A 21,028-nucleotide genomic window follows, 5' to 3' on the forward strand; every position below is an offset into this window, starting at 1 on the left:
CCCCTGGCATTCCCAGTACCCAGAGGCACAAACAGCCCCCCCCAGCCCAATAAATAGTGACTGTCTGTGGCACCTTACAGCCCCCTGGCATTCCCAGTACCCAGAGGACAAACAGCCCCCCAGCCCAATAATAGTGACTGTCTGTGGCACCTTACAGCCCCCCTGGCATTCCCAGTACCCAGAGGCACAAACAGCCCCCCCAGCCCAATAAATAGTGACTGTCTGTGGCACCTTACAGCCCCCCTGGCATTCCCTAGTACCCAGAGGCACAAACAGCCCCCCCAGGCCCAATAAATAGTGACTGTCTGTGGCACCTTACAGCCCCCTGGCATTCCAGTACCCAGAGGCACAAACAGCCCCCCCCAGCCAATAAATAGTGACTGTCTGTGGCACCTTACAGCCCCCCTGGCATTCCCAGTACCCAGAGGCACAAACAGCCCCCCCCAGCCCAATAAATAGTGACTGTCTGTGGCACCTTACAGCCCCCTGGCATTCCCAGTACCCAGAGGCACAAACAGCCCCCCCCCAGCCCAATAAAGTGACTGTCTGTGGCACCTTACAGCCCCCTGGCATTCCCAGTACCCAGAGGCACAAACGCCCCCCCCGGCCCAATAAATAGTGACTGTCTGTGGCACCTTATAGCCCCCCTGGCATTCCAGTACCCAGAGGCACAAACAGCCCCCCCCAGCCCAATAAATAGTGACTGTCTGTGGCACCTTACAGCCCCCCTGGCATTCCCAGTACCCGAGGACCACCCCCCCAGCCCAATAAATAGTGACTGTCTGTGGCACCTTACAGCCCCCCTGCATTCCCAGTACCCAGAGGCACAAACAGCCCCCCCCAGCCCAATAAATAGTGACTATCTGTGCACCTTACAGCCCCCCTGGCATTCCCAGTACCCAGAGGCACAAACAGCCCCCCCAGCCCAATAAATAGTGACTGTCTGGTGGCACCTTACAGCCCCCCTGGCATTCCAGTACCCAGAGGCACAAACAGCCCCCCCAGCCCAATAAATAGTGAGTGTCTGTGGCACCTTACAGCCCCCTGGCATTCCCAGTACCCAGAGGCACAAATCAGCCCCCCCAGCCCAATAAATAGTGACTGTCTGTGGAACCTTACAGCCCCCCTGGCATTCCCAGTACCCAGAGGCACAAACAGCCCCCCCCCAGCCCAATAAATAGTGACTGTCTGTGGCACCTTACAGCCCCCCTGGCATTCCCAGTACCCAGAGGCACAAACAGCCCCCCCCAGCCCAATAAATAGTGACTGTCTGTGGCACCTTACAGCCCCCCTGGCATTCCCAGTACCCAGAGGCACAAACAGCCCCCCCAGCCCAATAAATAGTGACTGTCTGTGGCACCTTACAGCCCCCCTGGCATTCCCAGTACCCAGAGGCACAAACAGCCCCCCCAGCCCAATAAATAGTGACTGTCTGTGGCACCTTACAGCCCCCCTGGCATTCCCAGTACCCAGAGGCACAAACAGCCCCCCCAGCCCAATAAATAGTGACTGTCTGTGGCACCTTACAGCCCCCCTGGCATTCCAGTACCCAGAGGCACAAACAGCCCCCCCCAGCCCAATAAATAGTGACTGTCTGTGGCACCTTACAGCCCCCCTGGCATTCCCAGTACCCAGAGGCACAAACAGCCCCCCCAGCCCAATAAATAGTGACTGTCTGTGGCACCTTACAGCCCCCCTGGCATTCCCAGTACCCAGAGGCACAAACAGCCCCCCCAGCCCAATAAATAGTGACTGTCTGTGGCACCTTACAGCCCCCCTGGCATTCCCAGTACCCAGAGGCACAAACAGCCCCCCCCAGCCCAATAAATAGTGACTGTCTGTGGCACCTTACAGCCCCCCTGGCATTCCCAGTACCCAGAGGCACAAACAGCCCCCCCAGCCCAATAAATAGTGACTGTCTGTGGCACCTTACAGCCCCCCTGGCATTCCCAGTACCCAGAGGAACAAACAGCCCCCCCAGCCCAATAAATAGTGACTGTCTGTGGCACCTTACAGCCCCCCTGGCATTCCCAGTACCCAGAGGCACAAACAGCCCCCCCAGCCCAATAAATAGTGACTGTCTGTGGCACCTTACAGCCCCCCTGGCATTCCCAGTACCCAGAGGCACAAACAGCCCCCCCAGCCCAATAAATAGTGACTGTCTGTGGCACCTTACAGCCCCCCTGGCATTCCCAGTACCCAGAGGCACAAACAGCCCCCCCAGCCCAATAAATAGTGACTGTCTGTGGCACCTTACAGCCCCCCTGGCATTCCCAGTACCCAGAGGCACAAACAGCCCCCCCAGCCCAATAAATAGTGACTGTCTGTGGCACCTTACAGCCCCCCTGGCATTCCCAGTACCCAGAGGCACAAACAGCCCCCCCAGCCCAATAAATAGTGACTGTCTGTGGCACCTTACAGCCCCCCTGGCATTCCCAGTACCCAGAGGCACAAACAGCCCCCCCAGCCCAATAAATAGTGACTGTCTGTGGCACCTTACAGCCCCCCTGGCATTCCCAGTACCCAGAGGCACAAACAGCCCCCCCCAGCCCAATAAATAGTGACTGTCTGTGGCACCTTACAGCCCCCCTGGCATTCCCAGTACCCAGAGGCACAAACAGCCCCCCCCAGCCCAATAAATAGTGACTGTCTGTGGCACCTTACAGCCCCCCTGGCATTCCCAGTACCCAGAGGCACAAACAGCCCCCCCAGCCCAATAAATAGTGACTGTCTGTGGCACCTTACAGCCCCCCTGGCATTCCCAGTACCCAGAGGCACAAACAGCCCCCCCCAGCCCAATAAATAGTGACTGTCTGTGGCACCTTACAGCCCCCCTGGCATTCCCAGTACCCAGAGGCACAAACAGCCCCCCCAGCCCAATAAATAGTGACTGTCTGTGGCACCTTACAGCCCCCCTGGCATTCCCAGTACCCAGAGGCACAAACAGCCCCCCCAGCCCAATAAATAGTGACTGTCTGTGGCACCTTACAGCCCCCCTGGCATTCCCAGTACCCAGAGGCACAAACAGCCCCCCCAGCCCAATAAATAGTGACTGTCTGTGGCACCTTACAGCCCCCCTGGCATTCCCAGTACCCAGAGGCACAAACAGCCCCCCAGCCCAATAAATAGTGACTGTCTGTGGCACCTTACAGCCCCCCTGGCATTCCCAGTACCCAGAGGCACAAAACAGCCCCCCCCAGCCCAATAAATAGTGACTGTCTGTGGCACCTTACAGCCCCCCTGGCATTCCCAGTACCCAGAGGCACAAACAGCCCCCCCAGCCCAATAAATAGTGACTGTCTGTGGCACCTTACAGCCCCCCTGGCATTCCCAGTACCCAGAGGCACAAACAGCCCCCCCCAGCCCAATAAATAGTGACTGTCTGTGGCACCTTACAGCCCCCTGGCATTCCCAGTACCCAGAGGCACAAACAGCCCCCCCAGCCCAATAAATAGTGACTGTCTGTGGCACCTTACAGCCCCCCTGGCATTCCCAGTACCCAGAGGCACAAACAGCCCCCCCCAGCCCAATAAATAGTGACTGTCTGTGGCACCTTACAGCCCCCCTGGCATTCCCAGTACCCAGAGGCACAAACAGCCCCCCCCAGCCCAATAAATAGTGACTGTCTGTGGCACCTTACAGCCCCCCTGGCATTCCCAGTACCCAGAGGCACAAACAGCCCCCCCAGCCCAATAAATAGTGACTGTCTGTGGCACCTTACAGCCCCCCTGGCATTCCCAGTACCCAGAGGCACAAACAGCCCCCCCCCAGCCCAATAAATAGTGACTGTCTGTGGCACCTTACAGCCCCCCTGGCATTCCCAGTACCCAGAGGCACAAACAGCCCCCCCCCAGCCCAATAAATAGTGACTGTCTGTGGCACCTTACAGCCCCCCTGGCATTCCCAGTACCCAGAGGCACAAACAGCCCCCCCCCAGCCCAATAAATAGTGACTGTCTGTGGCACCTTACAGCCCCCTGGCATTCCCAGTACCCAGAGGCACAAACAGCCCCCCCAGCCCAATAAATAGTGACTGTCTGTGGCACTTACAGCCCCCTGGCATTCCCAGTACCCAGAGGCACAAACAGCCCCCCCAGCCCCAATAAATAGGGACGTCTGTGGCAACCTTAACAGCCCCCCTGGATTCCCAGTACCCAGAGCACAAACAGCCCCCCCCAGCCCCAATAAATAGTGACTGTCTGTGGAACCTTACAGCCCCCCTGGCATTCCCAGTACCCAGAGGCACAAAACAGCCCCCCCCAGCCCAATAAATAGTGACTGTCTGTGGCACCTTACAGCCCCCTGGCATTCCCAGTACCCAGAGGCACAAACAGCCCCCCCAGCCCAATAAATAGTGACTGTCTGTGGCACCTTACAGCCCCCCTGGCATTCCAGTACCCAGAGGCACAAACAGCCCCCCCAGCCCAATAAATAGTGACTGTCTGTGGCACCTTACAGCCCCCCTGGCATTCCCAGTACCCAGAGGCACAAACAGCCCCCCCAGCCCAATAAATAGTGACTGTCTGTGGCACCTTACAGCCCCCCTGGCATTCCCAGTACCCAGAGGCACAAACAGCCCCCCCAGCCCAATAAATAGTGACTGTCTGTGGCACCTTACAGCCCCCCTGGCATTCCCAGTACCCAGAGGCACAAACAGCCCCCCCAGCCCAATAAATAGTGACTGTCTGTGGCACCTTACAGCCCCCCTGGCATTCCCAGTACCCAGAGGCACAAACAGCCCCCCCAGCCCAATAAATAGTGACTGTCTGTGGCACCTTACAGCCCCCCTGGCATTCCCAGTACCCAGAGGCACAAACAGCCCCCCCCAGCCCAATAAATAGTGACTGTCTGTGGCACCTTACAGCCCCCCTGGCATTCCCAGTACCCAGAGGCACAAACAGCCCCCCCCAGCCCAATAAATAGTGACTGTCTGTGGCACCTTACAGCCCCCCTGGCATTCCCAGTACCCAGAGGCACAAACAGCCCCCCCAGCCCAATAAATAGTGACTGTCTGTGGCACCTTACAGCCCCCCTGGCATTCCCAGTACCCAGAGGCACAAACAGCCCCCCCCAGCCCAATAAATAGTGACTGTCTGTGGCACCTTACAGCCCCCCTGGCATTCCCAGTACCCAGAGGCACAAACAGCCCCCCCCAGCCCAATAAATAGTGACTGTCTGTGGCACCTTACAGCCCCCCTGGCATTCCCAGTACCCAGAGGCACAAACAGCCCCCCCAGCCCAATAAATAGTGACTGTCTGTGGCACCTTACAGCCCCCCTGGCATTCCCAGTACCCAGAGGCACAAACAGCCCCCCCCAGCCCAATAAATAGTGACTGTCTGTGGCACCTTACAGCCCCCCTGGCATTCCCAGTACCCAGAGGCACAAACAGCCCCCCCAGCCCAATAAATAGTGACTGTCTGTGGCACCTTACAGCCCCCCTGGCATTCCCAGTACCCAGAGGCACAAACAGCCCCCCCAGCCCAATAAATAGTGACTGTCTGTGGCACCTTACAGCCCCCCTGGCATTCCCAGTACCCAGAGGCACAAACAGCCCCCCCAGCCCAATAAATAGTGACTGTCTGTGGCACCTTACAGCCCCCCTGGCATTCCCAGTACCCAGAGGCACAAACAGCCCCCCCAGCCCAATAAATAGTGACTGTCTGTGGCACCTTACAGCCCCCCTGGCATTCCCAGTACCCAGAGGCACAAACAGCCCCCCCAGCCCAATAAATAGTGACTGTCTGTGGCACCTTACAGCCCCCCTGGCATTCCCAGTACCCAGAGGCACAAACAGCCCCCCCAGCCCAATAAATAGTGACTGTCTGTGGCACCTTACAGCCCCCCTGGCATTCCCAGTACCCAGAGGCACAAACAGCCCCCCCAGCCCAATAAATAGTGACTGTCTGTGGCACCTTACAGCCCCCCTGGCATTCCCAGTACCCAGAGGCACAAACAGCCCCCCCAGCCCAATAAATAGTGACTGTCTGTGGCACCTTACAGCCCCCCTGGCATTCCCAGTACCCAGAGGCACAAACAGCCCCCCCAGCCCAATAAATAGTGACTGTCTGTGGCACCTTACAGCCCCCCTGGCATTCCCAGTACCCAGAGGCACAAACAGCCCCCCCAGCCCAATAAATAGTGACTGTCTGTGGCACCTTACAGCCCCCCTGGCATTCCCAGTACCCAGAGGCACAAACAGCCCCCCCCAGCCCAATAAATAGTGACTGTCTGTGGCACCTTACAGCCCCCCTGGCATTCCCAGTACCCAGAGGCACAAACAGCCCCCCCAGCCCAATAAATAGTGACTGTCTGTGGCACCTTACAGCCCCCCTGGCATTCCCAGTACCCAGAGGCACAAACAGCCCCCCCAGCCCAATAAATAGTGACTGTCTGTGGCACCTTACAGCCCCCCTGGCATTCCCAGTACCCAGAGGAACAAACAGCCCCCCCCAGCCCAATAAATAGTGACTGTCTGTGGCACCTTACAGCCCCCCTGGCATTCCCAGTACCCAGAGGCACAAACAGCCCCCCCCAGCCCAATAAATAGTGACTGTCTGTGGCACCTTACAGCCCCCCTGGCATTCCCAGTACCCAGAGGCACAAACAGCCCCCCCAGCCCAATAAATAGTGACTGTCTGTGGCACCTTACAGCCCCCCTGGCATTCCCAGTACCCAGAGGCACAAACAGCCCCCCCCAGCCCAATAAATAGTGACTGTCTGTGGCACCTTACAGCCCCCCTGGCATTCCCAGTACCCAGAGGCACAAACAGCCCCCCCAGCCCAATAAATAGTGACTGTCTGTGGCACCTTACAGCCCCCCTGGCATTCCCAGTACCCAGAGGCACAAACAGCCCCCCCAGCCCAATAAATAGTGACTGTCTGTGGCACCTTACAGCCCCCCTGGCATTCCCAGTACCCAGAGGCACAAACAGCCCCCCCCAGCCCAATAAATAGTGACTGTCTGTGGCACCTTACAGCCCCCCTGGCATTCCCAGTACCCAGAGGCACAAACAGCCCCCCCAGCCCAATAAATAGTGACTGTCTGTGGCACCTTACAGCCCCCCTGGCATTCCCAGTACCCAGAGGCACAAACAGCCCCCCCCAGCCCAATAAATAGTGACTGTCTGTGGCACCTTACAGCCCCCCTGGCATTCCCAGTACCCAGAGGCACAAACAGCCCCCCCAGCCCAATAAATAGTGACTGTCTGTGGCACCTTACAGCCCCCCTGGCATTCCCAGTACCCAGAGGCACAAACAGCCCCCCCCAGCCCAATAAATAGTGACTGTCTGTGGCACCTTACAGCCCCCCTGGCATTCCCAGTACCCAGAGGCACAAACAGCCCCCCCAGCCCAATAAATAGTGACTGTCTGTGGCACCTTACAGCCCCCCTGGCATTCCCAGTACCCAGAGGCACAAACAGCCCCCCCAGCCCAATAAATAGTGACTGTCTGTGGCACCTTACAGCCCCCCTGGCATTCCCAGTACCCAGAGGCACAAACAGCCCCCCCAGCCCAATAAATAGTGACTGTCTGTGGCACCTTACAGCCCCCCTGGCATTCCCAGTACCCAGAGGCACAAACAGCCCCCCCAGCCCAATAAATAGTGACTGTCTGTGGCACCTTACAGCCCCCCTGGCATTCCCAGTACCCAGAGGCACAAACAGCCCCCCCAGCCCAATAAATAGTGACTGTCTGTGGCACCTTACAGCCCCCCTGGCATTCCCAGTACCCAGAGGCACAAACAGCCCCCCAGGCCAATAAATAGTGAACTGTCTGTGGCAACGCTTACAGCCCCCCTGGCATTCCCAGTACCCAGAGGCACAAACAAGCCCCCCCAGCCAATAAATAGTGACTGTCTGTGGCACCTTACAGCCCCCCTGGCATTCCCAGTACCCAGAGGCACAAACAGCCCCCCCAGCCCAATAAATAGTGACTGTCTGTGGCACCTTACAGCCCCCCTGGCATTCCCAGTACCCAGAGGCACAAACAGCCCCCCCCAGCCAATATAATAGTGACTGTCTGTGGCACCTTACAGCCCCCTGGCATTCCCAGTACCCAGAGGCACAAACAGCCCCCCCAGCCCAATAAATAGTGACTGTCTGTGGCACCTTACAGCCCCCCTGGCATTCCAGTACCAGACCAGTAAGCACCAAACAGCCCCCCCCCCCCCCCAGCCCAATAAAATAGTGACTGTCTGTGGCACCTTACAGCCCCCTGGCATTCCCAGTACCAGAGGCACAAACAGCCCCCCCAGCCCAATAAATAGTGACTGTCTGTGGCACCTTACAGCCCCCCTGGCATTCCCAGTACCCAGAGGCACAAACAGCCCCCCCCAGCCCAATAAATAGTGACTGTCTGTGGCACCTTACAGCCCCCCTGGCATTCCCAGTACCCAGAGGCACAAACAGCCCCCCCAGCCCAATAAATAGTGACTGTCTGTGGCACCTTACAGCCCCCCTGGCATTCCCAGTACCCAGAGGCACAAACAGCCCCCCCCAGCCCAATAAATAGTGACTGTCTGTGGCACCTTACAGCCCCCCTGGCATTCCCAGTACCCAGAGGCACAAACAGCCCCCCCAGCCCAATAAATAGTGACTGTCTGTGGCACCTTACAGCCCCCCTGGCATTCCCAGTACCCAGAGGCACAAACAGCCCCCCCCAGCCCAATAAATAGTGACTGTCTGTGGCACCTTACAGCCCCCCTGGCATTCCCAGTACCCAGAGGCACAAACAGCCCCCCCAGCCCAATAAATAGTGACTGTCTGTGGCACCTTACAGCCCCCCTGGCATTCCCAGTACCCAGAGGCACAAACAGCCCCCCCAGCCCAATAAATAGTGACTGTCTGTGGCACCTTACAGCCCCCCTGGCATTCCCAGTACCCAGAGGCACAAACAGCCCCCCCCAGCCCAATAAATAGTGACTGTCTGTGGCACCTTACAGCCCCCCTGGCATTCCCAGTACCCAGAGGCACAAACAGCCCCCCCCAGCCCAATAAATAGTGACTGTCTGTGGCACCTTACAGCCCCCTGGCATTCCCAGTACCCAGAGGCACAAACAGCCCCCCCAGCCCAATAAATAGTGACTGTCTGTGGCACCTTACAGCCCCCCTGGCATTCCCAGTACCCAGAGGCACAAACAGCCCCCCCAGCCCAATAAATAGTGACTGTCTGTGGCACCTTACAGCCCCCCTGGCATTCCCAGTACCCAGAGGCACAAACAGCCCCCCCAGCCCAATAAATAGTGACTGTCTGTGGCACCTTACAGCCCCCCTGGCATTCCCAGTACCCAGAGGCACAAACAGCCCCCCCAGCCCAATAAATAGTGACTGTCTGTGGCACCTTACAGCCCCCCTGGCATTCCAGTACCCAGAGGCACAAACAGCCCCCCCAGCCCAATAAATAGTGACTGTCTGTGGCACCTTACAGCCCCCCTGGCATTCCCAGTACCCAGAGGCACAAACAGCCCCCCCAGCCCAATAAATAGTGACTGTCTGTGGCACCTTACAGCCCCCCTGGCATTCCCAGTACCCAGAGGCACAAACAGCCCCCCCCAGCCCAATAAATAGTGACTGTCTGTGGCACCTTACAGCCCCCCTGGCATTCCCAGTACCCAGAGGCACAAACAGCCCCCCCAGCCCAATAAATAGTGACTGTCTGTGGCACCTTACAGCCCCCCTGGCATTCCCAGTACCCAGAGGCACAAACAGCCCCCCCCAGCCCAATAAATAGTGACTGTCTGTGGCACCTTACAGCCCCCCTGGCATTCCCAGTACCCAGAGGCACAAACAGCCCCCCCAGCCCAATAAATAGTGACTGTCTGTGGCACCTTACAGCCCCCCTGGCATTCCCAGTACCCAGAGGCACAAACAGCCCCCCCAGCCCAATAAATAGTGACTGTCTGTGGCACCTTACAGCCCCCCTGGCATTCCCAGTACCCAGAGGCACAAACAGCCCCCCCCAGCCCAATAAATAGTGACTGTCTGTGGCACCTTACAGCCCCCCTGGCATTCCCAGTACCCAGAGGCACAAACAGCCCCCCCCAGCCCAATAAATAGTGACTGTCTGTGGCACCTTACAGCCCCCCTGGCATTCCCAGTACCCAGAGGCACAAACAGCCCCCCCCAGCCCAATAAATAGTGACTGTCTGTGGCACCTTACAGCCCCCCTGGCATTCCCAGTACCCAGAGGCACAAACAGCCCCCCCAGCCCAATAAATAGTGACTGTCTGTGGCACCTTACAGCCCCCCTGGCATTCCCAGTACCCAGAGGCACAAACAGCCCCCCCAGCCCAATAAATAGTGACTGTCTGTGGCACCTTACAGCCCCCCTGGCATTCCCAGTACCCAGAGGCACAAACAGCCCCCCCAGCCCAATAAATAGTGACTGTCTGTGGCACCTTACAGCCCCCCTGGCATTCCCAGTACCCAGAGGCACAAACAGCCCCCCCAGCCCAATAAATAGTGACTGTCTGTGGCACCTTACAGCCCCCCTGGCATTCCCAGTACCCAGAGGCACAAACAGCCCCCCCAGCCCAATAAATAGTGACTGTCTGTGGCACCTTACAGCCCCCCTGGCATTCCCAGTACCCAGAGGCACAAACAGCCCCCCCAGCCCAATAAATAGTGACTGTCTGTGGCACCTTACAGCCCCCCTGGCATTCCCAGTACCCAGAGGCACAAACAGCCCCCCCAGCCCAATAAATAGTGACTGTCTGTGGCACCTTACAGCCCCCCTGGCATTCCCAGTACCCAGAGGCACAAACAGCCCCCCCAGCCCAATAAATAGTGACTGTCTGTGGCACCTTACAGCCCCCCTGGCATTCCCAGTACCCAGAGGCACAAACAGCCCCCCCAGCCCAATAAATAGTGACTGTCTGTGGCACCTTACAGCCCCCCTGGCATTCCCAGTACCCAGAGGCACAAACAGCCCCCCCAGCCCAATAAATAGTGACTGTCTGTGGCACCTTACAGCCCCCCTGGCATTCCCAGTACCCAGAGGCACAAACAGCCCCCCCAGCCCAATAAATAGTGACTGTCTGTGGCACCTTACAGCCCCCCTGGCATTCCCAGTACCCAGAGGCACAAACAGCCCCCCCAGCCCAATAAATAGTGACTGTCTGTGGCACCTTACAGCCCCCCTGGCATTCCCAGTACCCAGAGGCACAAACAGCCCCCCCAGCCCAATAAATAGTGACTGTCTGTGGCACCTTACAGCCCCCCTGGCATTCCAGTACCCAGAGGCACAAACAGCCCCCCCCAGCCCAATAAATAGTGACTGTCTGTGGCACCTTACAGCCCCCCTGGCATTCCCAGTACCCAGAGGCACAAACAGCCCCCCCAGCCCAATAAATAGTGACTGTCTGTGGCACCTTACAGCCCCCCTGGCATTCCCAGTACCCAGAGGCACAAACAGCCCCCCCAGCCCAATAAATAGTGACTGTCTGTGGCACCTTACAGCCCCCCTGGCATTCCCAGTACCCAGAGGCACAAACAGCCCCCCCAGCCCAATAAATAGTGACTGTCTGTGGCACCTTACAGCCCCCCTGGCATTCCCAGTACCCAGAGGCACAAACAGCCCCCCCCAGCCCAATAAATAGTGACTGTCTGTGGCACCTTACAGCCCCCCTGGCATTCCCAGTACCCAGAGGCACAAACAGCCCCCCCAGCCCAATAAATAGTGACTGTCTGTGGCACCTTACAGCCCCCCTGGCATTCCCAGTACCCAGAGGCACAAACAGCCCCCCCAGCCCAATAAATAGTGACTGTCTGTGGCACCTTACAGCCCCCCTGGCATTCCCAGTACCCAGAGGCACAAACAGCCCCCCCCAGCCCAATAAATAGTGACTGTCTGTGGCACCTTACAGCCCCCCTGGCATTCCCAGTACCCAGAGGCACAAACAGCCCCCCCAGCCCAATAAATAGTGACTGTCTGTGGCACCTTACAGCCCCCCTGGCATTCCCAGTACCCAGAGGCACAAACAGCCCCCCCCAGCCCAATAAATAGTGACTGTCTGTGGCACCTTACAGCCCCCCTGGCATTCCCAGTACCCAGAGGCACAAACAGCCCCCCCAGCCCAATAAATAGTGACTGTCTGTGGCACCTTACAGCCCCCCTGGCATTCCCAGTACCCAGAGGCACAAACAGCCCCCCCCAGCCCAATAAATAGTGACTGTCTGTGGCACCTTACAGCCCCCCTGGCATTCCCAGTACCCAGAGGCACAAACAGCCCCCCCAGCCCAATAAATAGTGACTGTCTGTGGCACCTTACAGCCCCCCTGGCATTCCCAGTACCCAGAGGAACAAACAGCCCCCCCAGCCCAATAAATAGTGACTGTCTGTGGCACCTTACAGCCCCCCTGGCATTCCCAGTACCCAGAGGCACAAACAGCCCCCCCAGCCCAATAAATAGTGACTGTCTGTGGCACCTTACAGCCCCCCTGGCATTCCCAGTACCCAGAGGCACAAACAGCCCCCCCAGCCCAATAAATAGTGACTGTCTGTGGCACCTTACAGCCCCCCTGGCATTCCCAGTACCCAGAGGCACAAACAGCCCCCCCAGCCCAATAAATAGTGACTGTCTGTGGCACCTTACAGCCCCCCTGGCATTCCCAGTACCCAGAGGCACAAACAGCCCCCCCAGCCCAATAAATAGTGACTGTCTGTGGCACCTTACAGCCCCCCTGGCATTCCCAGTACCCAGAGGCACAAACAGCCCCCCCCAGCCCAATAAATAGTGACTGTCTGTGGCACCTTACAGCCCCCCTGGCATTCCCAGTACCCAGAGGCACAAACAGCCCCCCCAGCCCAATAAATAGTGACTGTCTGTGGCACCTTACAGCCCCCCTGGCATTCCCAGTACCCAGAGGCACAAACAGCCCCCCCCAGCCCAATAAATAGTGACTGTCTGTGGCACCTTACAGCCCCCCTGGCATTCCCAGTACCCAGAGGCACAAACAGCCCCCCCAGCCCAATAAATAGTGACTGTCTGTGGCACCTTACAGCCCCCCTGGCATTCCCAGTACCCAGAGGCACAAACAGCCCCCCCCAGCCCAATAAATAGTGACTGTCTGTGGCACCTTACAGCCCCCCTGGCATTCCCAGTACCCAGAGGCACAAACAGCCCCCCCCAGCCCAATAAATAGTGACTGTCTGTGGCACCTTACAGCCCCCCTGGCATTCCCAGTACCCAGAGGCACAAACAGCCCCCCCAGCCCAATAAATAGTGACTGTCTGTGGCACCTTACAGCCCCCCTGGCATTCCCAGTACCCAGAGGCACAAACAGCCCCCCCCAGCCCAATAAATAGTGACTGTCTGTGGCACCTTACAGCCCCCCTGGCATTCCCAGTACCCAGAGGCACAAACAGCCCCCCCCAGCCCAATAAATAGTGACTGTCTGTGGCACCTTACAGCCCCCCTGGCATTCCCAGTACCCAGAGGCACAAACAGCCCCCCCAGCCCAATAAATAGTGACTGTCTGTGGCACCTTACAGCCCCCCTGGCATTCCCAGTACCCAGAGGCACAAACAGCCCCCCCAGCCCAATAAATAGTGACTGTCTGTGGCACCTTACAGCCCCCCTGGCATTCCCAGTACCCAGAGGCACAAACAGCCCCCCCAGCCCAATAAATAGTGACTGTCTGTGGCACCTTACAGCCCCCCTGGCATTCCCAGTACCCAGAGGCACAAACAGCCCCCCCAGCCCAATAAATAGTGACTGTCTGTGGCACCTTACAGCCCCCCTGGCATTCCCAGTACCCAGAGGCACAAACAGCCCCCCCAGCCCAATAAATAGTGACTGTCTGTGGCACCTTACAGCCCCCCTGGCATTCCCAGTACCCAGAGGCACAAACAGCCCCCCCCAGCCCAATAAATAGTGACTGTCTGTGGCACCTTACAGCCCCCCTGGCATTCCCAGTACCCAGAGGCACAAACAGCCCCCCCAGCCCAATAAATAGTGACTGTCTGTGGCACCTTACAGCCCCCCTGGCATTCCCAGTACCCAGAGGCACAAACAGCCCCCCCAGCCCAATAAATAGTGACTGTCTGTGGCACCTTACAGCCCCCCTGGCATTCCCAGTACCCAGAGGCACAAACAGCCCCCCCAGCCCAATAAATAGTGACTGTCTGTGGCACCTTACAGCCCCCCTGGCATTCCCAGTACCCAGAGGCACAAACAGCCCCCCCAGCCCAATAAATAGTGACTGTCTGTGGCACCTTACAGCCCCCCTGGCATTCCCAGTACCCAGAGGCACAAACAGCCCCCCCCAGCCCAATAAATAGTGACTGTCTGTGGCACCTTACAGCCCCCCTGGCATTCCCAGTACCCAGAGGCACAAACAGCCCCCCCAGCCCAATAAATAGTGACTGTCTGTGGCACCTTACAGCCCCCCTGGCATTCCCAGTACCCAGAGGCACAAACAGCCCCCCCCAGCCCAATAAATAGTGACTGTCTGTGGCACCTTACAGCCCCCCTGGCATTCCCAGTACCCAGAGGCACAAACAGCCCCCCCAGCCCAATAAATAGTGACTGTCTGTGGCACCTTACAGCCCCCCTGGCATTCCCAGTACCCAGAGGCACAAACAGCCCCCCCCAGCCCAATAAATAGTGACTGTCTGTGGCACCTTACAGCCCCCCTGGCATTCCCAGTACCCAGAGGCACAAACAGCCCCCCCAGCCCAATAAATAGTGACTGTCTGTGGCACCTTACAGCCCCCCTGGCATTCCCAGTACCCAGAGGCACAAACAGCCCCCCCAGCCCAATAAATAGTGACTGTCTGTGGCACCTTACAGCCCCCCTGGCATTCCCAGTACCCAGAGGCACAAACAGCCCCCCCAGCCCAATAAATAGTGACTGTCTGTGGCACCTTACAGCCCCCCTGGCATTCCCAGTACCCAGAGGCACAAACAGCCCCCCCAGCCCAATAAATAGTGACTGTCTGTGGCACCTTACAGCCCCCCTGGCATTCCCAGTACCCAGAGGCACAAACAGCCCCCCCAGCCCAATAAATAGTGACTGTCTGTGGCACCTTACAGCCCCCCTGGCATTCCCAGTACCCAGAGGCACAAACAGCCCCCCCAGCCCAATAAATAGTGACTGTCTGTGGCACCTTACAGCCCCCCTGGCATTCCCAGTACCCAGAGGCACAAACAGCCCCCCCAGCCCAATAAATAGTGACTGTCTGTGGCACCTTACAGCCCCCCTGGCATTCCCAGTACCCAGAGGCACAAACAGCCCCCCCAGCCCAATAAATAGTGACTGTCTGTGGCACCTTACAGCCCCCCTGGCATTCCCAGTACCCAGAGGCACAAACAGCCCCCCCAGCCCAATAAATAGTGACTGTCTGTGGCACCTTACAGCCCCCCTGGCATTCCCAGTACCCAGAGGCACAAACAGCCCCCCCCAGCCCAATAAATAGTGACTGTCTGTGGCACCTTACAGCCCCCCTGGCATTCCCAGTACCCAGAGGCACAAACAGCCCCCCCCAGCCCAATAAATAGTGACTGTCTGTGGCACCTTACAGCCCCCCTGGCATTCCCAGTACCCAGAGGCACAAACAGCCCCCCCCCAGCCCAATAAATAGTGACTGTCTGTGGCACCTTACAGCCCCCCTGGCATTCCCAGTACCCAGAGGCACAAACAGCCCCCCCCAGCCCAATAAATAGTGACTGTCTGTGGCACCTTACAGCCCCCCTGGCATTCCCAGTACCCAGAGGCACAAACAGCCCCCCCCCAGCCCAATAAATAGTGACTGTCTGTGGCACCTTACAGCCCCCCTGGCATTCCCAGTACCCAGAGGCACAAACAGCCCCCCCCAGCCCAATAAATAGTGACTGTCTGTGGCACCTTACAGCCCCCCTGGCATTCCCAGTACCCAGAGGCACAAACAGCCCCCCCAGCCCAATAAATAGTGACTGTCTGTGGCACCTTACAGCCCCCCTGGCATTCCCAGTACCCAGAGGCACAAACAGCCCCCCCAGCCCAATAAATAGTGACTGTCTGTGGCACCTTACAGCCCCCCTGGCATTCCCAGTACCCAGAGGCACAAACAGCCCCCCCAGCCCAATAAATAGTGACTGTCTGTGGCACCTTACAGCCCCCCTGGCATTCCCAGTACCCAGAGGCACAAACAGCCCCCCCAGCCCAATAAATAGTGACTGTCTGTGGCACCTTACAGCCCCCCTGGCATTCCCAGTACCCAGAGGCACAAACAGCCCCCCCCAGCCCAATAAATAGTGACTGTCTGTGGCACCTTACAGCCCCCCTGGCATTCCCAGTACCCAGAGGCACAAACAGCCCCCCCCAGCCCAATAAATAGTGACTGTCTGTGGCACCTTACAGCCCCCCTGGCATTCCCAGTACCCAGAGGCACAAACAGCCCCCCCAGCCCAATAAATAGTGACTGTCTGTGGCACCTTACAGCCCCCCTGGCATTCCCAGTACCCAGAGGCACAAACAGCCCCCCCCAGCCCAATAAATAGTGACTGTCTGTGGCACCTTACAGCCCCCCTGGCATTCCCAGTACCCAGAGGCACAAACAGCCCCCCCAGCCCAATAAATAGTGACTGTCTGTGGCACCTTACAGCCCCCCTGGCATTCCCAGTACCCAGAGGCACAAACAGCCCCCCCAGCCCAATAAATAGTGACTGTCTGTGGCACCTTACAGCCCCCCTGGCATTCCCAGTACCCAGAGGCACAAACAGCCCCCCAGCCCAATAAATAGTGACTGTCTGTGGCACCTTACAGCCCCCCTGGCATTCCCAGTACCCAGAGGCACAAACAGCCCCCCAGCCCAATAAATAGTGACTGTCTGTGGCACCTTACAGCCCCCCTGGCATTCCCAGTACCCAGAGGCACAAACAGCCCCCCCCAGCCCAATAAATAGTGACTGTCTGTGGCACCTTACAGCCCCCCTGGCATTCCCAGTACCCAGAGGCACAAACAGCCCCCCCAGCCCAATAAATAGTGACTGTCTGTGGCACCTTACAGCCCCCCTGGCATTCCCAGTACCCAGAGGCACAAACAGCCCCCCCCAGCCCAATAAATAGTGACTGTCTGTGGCACCTTACAGCCCCCCTGGCATTCCCAGTACCCAGAGGCACAAACAGCCCCCCCCAGCCCAATAAATAGTGACTGTCTGTGGCACCTTTACAGCCCCCCTGGCATTCCCAGTACCCAGAGGCACAAACAGCCCCCCCAGCCCAATAAATAGTGACTGTCTGTGGCACCTTACAGCCCCCCTGGCATTTCCAGTACCCAGAGGCACAAACAGCCCCCCCCAGCCCAATAAATAGTGACTGTCTGTGGCACCTTACAGCCCCCCTGGCATTCCCAGTACCCAGAGGAACAAACAGCCCCCCCCAGCCCAATAAATAGTGACTGTCTGTGGCACCTTACAGCCCCCCTGGCATTCCCAGTACCCAGAGGAACAAACAGCCCCCCCCAGCCCAATAAATAGTGACTGTCTGTGGCACCTTACAGCCCCCCTGGCATTCCCAGTACCCAGAGGAACAAACAGCCCCCCCCCAGCCCAATAAATAGTGACTGTCTGTGGCACCTTACAGCCCCCCTGGCATTCCCAGTACCCAGAGGAACAAACAGCCCCCCCAGCCCAATAAATAGTGACTGTCTGTGGCACCTTACAGCCCCCCTGGCATTCCCAGTACCCAGAGGAACAAACAGCCCCCCCCCAGCCCAATAAATAGTGACTGTCTGTGGCACCTTACAGCCCCCCTGGCATTCCCAGTACCCAGAGGCAGAAACAGCCCCCCCAGCCCAATAAATAGTAACTGTCTCTGGCACCTTACAGCCCCCCTGGCATTCCCAGTACCCAGAGGCAGAAACAGCCCCCCCAGCGCAATAAATAGTGACTGTCTCTGGCACCTTACAGCCCCCCTGGCATTCCCAGTACCCAGAGGCACAAACAGCCCCCCCAGCCCAATAAATAGGGACTGTCTGTGGCACCTTACAGACGCCCTGGAATTCCCAGTACCCAGATGCACAAACAGCCCCCCCAGCCCAATAAATAGGGACTGTCTGTGGCACCTTACAGCCCCCCTGGCATTCCCAGTACCCAGAGGCAGAAACAGCCCCCCCAGCCCAATAAATAGTAACTGTCTCTGGCACCTTACAGCCCCCCTGGCATTCCCAGTACCCAGAGGCAGAAACAGCCCCCCCAGCGCAATAAATAGTGACTGTCTCTGGCACCTTACAGCCCCCCTGGCATTCCCAGTACCCAGAGGAACAAACAGCCCCCCCCCCCAGCCCAATAAATTGTGACTTTCTGTGGCACCTTACAGCCCCCGTGGCACTCCCAGTACCCAGAGGAACAAACAGCCCCGCAGCCCAATAAATAGTGACTGTCTGTGGCACCTTACAGCCCCCCTGGCACTCCCAGTACCCAGAGGAACAAACAGCCCCCTTAGCCCAATAAAGAGTGACTGACTGTGGCACCTTACAGCCCCCTGGCATTCCCAGTACCCAGAGGAACAAACAGCCTCCCCCCCTCAGCCCAATAAAGAGTGACTGACTGTGGCACCTTACAGACCCCCTGGAATTCCCAGTACCCAGATGCACAAACAGCCCCCCCAGCCCAATAAATAGGGACTGTCTGTGGCACCTTACAGACCCCCTGGAATTCCCAGTACCCAGATGCACAAACAGCCCCCCCAGCCCAATAAATAGGGACTGTCTGTGGCACCTTACAGCCCCCCTGGCATTCCCAGTACCCAGAGGCACTAACAGCCCCCCCAGCCCAATAAATAGGGACTGTCTGTGGCACCTTATAGCCCCCCTGGCATTCCCAGTACCCAGAGGCAGAAACAGCCCCCCCAGCCCAATAAATAGTGACTATCTGTGGCACCTTACAGCCCCCCTGGCATTCCCAGTACCCAGAGACACATACAGCCCCACCCCCCAGCCCAATAAATAGTGACTGTCTGTGGAACCTTACAGCCCCCCTGGCATTCCCAGTACCCAGAGGCACAAACAGCCCCCCCAGCCCAATAAATAGTGACTGTCTGTGGCACCTTACAGCCCCCCTGGCAATCCCAGTACCCAGAGGCACAAACAGCCCCCCCACCCCAGCCCAATAAATAGTGACTGTCTGTGGCACCTTACAGTCCCCCTGGCATTCCCAGTACCGAGAGGAACAAACAGCCCCCCCAGCCCAATAAATAGTGAGTGTCTGTGGCACCTTACAGCCCCCCTGGCATTCCCAGTACCCAGAGGCAGAAACAGCCCCCCCAGCGCAATAAATAGTGACTGTCTCTGGCACCTTACAGCCCCCCTTGCATTCCCAGTACCCATTCTGACTGGGTTTATAGTTATGTGTAACTGTCACTGTCTGTGTCTGTCCCTTTCCCTTCTCTGCACTGCTGGTTCTGACTCCTGATACAACTTCCCAATATCCATTCATTCCTCATTCTCACTGGGTTTATAGTTTCGTGTAACTGTCACTGTGTCTGTCTGTCCCTTTCACTTCTCTGCACTGCTGGTTCTGACTCCTGATACAACTTCCCAATATCCATTCATTTCTCATTCTCACTGGGTTTATAGTTATGTGTAACTGTCACTGTGTTTGTCTGTCCCATTCTCTTCACTGCTGGTTCTGACTCCTGATACAACTCCCCAATATCCATTCATTCCTCATTTTTTTTTTAAAAGGTTTTTATTTTGCATTTTCAAGAAACAACAAAAAAAAACATAGACATTTACATACATATAAAACTAATAAACATCATGTGGTTTTACATCATATTGCCTTGGTTTTATTTATTCAGTCGTATTTCTAGCATTGTTCCCACTTGGTCTATTCTGGTTTGGGGCTTTGTGGCGGGGCTGGCCGCTAAGGCATGGGGAGTGAGGGCAGTTCAGGAGGTAGCATCTATCCAGCTTCTCCAGATTTTTTCATATTTTTGGGGACAACCCCGTGCAGTATATGTAATTTGGCATAGTGGTAGCAGGGTTCTAACTAGATTTAGCCATCTATCTATTGTGGGGGGGGACTGGGCCATCCAGTGCAGGAGTATGCATTTCCTGGCATAAAACAGTAGACTACGGTAAAGGATTCTCATGTGGGCTGTCGGGGTAAGGTCGTCAATTACCCCTAGTAGGCAGACCTTAGGTGTCAAAAGATTTGGAAGGGGGGTTTTTTCCCCAATATAGGCTGTTATTCATTCCTCATTTTAACTGGGTTTATAGTTATGTGTAACTGTCACTGTGTCTGTCTGTCCCTTTCCCTTCTCTGCACTGCTGGTTCTGACTCCTGATACAACTTCCCAATATCCATTCATTTCTAATTCTCACTGGGTTTATAGTTATGTGTAACTTTCACGGTGACTGTCTGTCCCTTTCTCTTCACTGCTGGTTCTGACTCCTGATACAACTTCCCAATATCCATTCATTCCTCATTCTCACTGGGTTTATAGTTATGTGTAACTGTCACTGTGTCTGTCCCTTTCCCTTCACTGCACTGCTGGTTCCGTCTCCTGATACAACTCCCCAATATCCATTCATTCCTCTTTCTATCTGTGTTTATAGTAATGTGTAACTGTCACTGTGTCTGTCTCTCACTTTCTCTTCTCTGCAATGCTGGTTCTGACTCCTGATACAACTCCCCAATATCCATTCATTCCTCATTCTCACTGGGTTTATAGTTATGTGTAACTGTCACAGTGTCTGTCTGTCCCTTTCCCTTCCCTGCACTGCTGGTTCTGACTAGTGATACAACTCCCCAATATCCATTCATTCCTCATTCTCACTGGGTTTATAGTTATGTGTAACTGTCACTATGTCTGTCCCTTTCCCTTCTCTGCACTGCTGGTTCTGACTCCTGATACAACTCCCCAATATCCATTCATTCCTCATTCTCACTGGGTTTATAGTTATGTGTAACTGTCACAGTGTCTGTCTGTCCCTTTCCCTTCTCTGCACTGCTGGTTCTGACTAGTGATACAACTCCCCAATATCCATTCATTCCTCAATCTCACTGGGTTTATAGTTACCGTATATACTCGAGTATAAGCAG

The 21,028-nt window shown here is 56.7% G+C and overlaps 2 protein-coding genes across 6 annotated transcripts in view; both read right to left on the bottom strand.

The window, feature by feature from the left end:
* LOC101733413 (coiled-coil domain-containing protein 77-like) overlaps positions 1-21,028 on the bottom strand; it is a 123,556-nt gene that overhangs the window by 49,659 nt on the left and 52,869 nt on the right. The window lies entirely within an intron of this gene.
* LOC101734616 (coiled-coil domain-containing protein 77-like) overlaps positions 1-21,028 on the bottom strand; it is a 79,708-nt gene that overhangs the window by 48,543 nt on the left and 10,137 nt on the right. The window lies entirely within an intron of this gene.

The sequence above is a fragment of the Xenopus tropicalis genome, chromosome 8 (assembly GCF_000004195.4).
Source record: "Xenopus tropicalis strain Nigerian chromosome 8, UCB_Xtro_10.0, whole genome shotgun sequence".
Classification (NCBI taxonomy): domain Eukaryota; kingdom Metazoa; phylum Chordata; class Amphibia; order Anura; family Pipidae; genus Xenopus; species Xenopus tropicalis.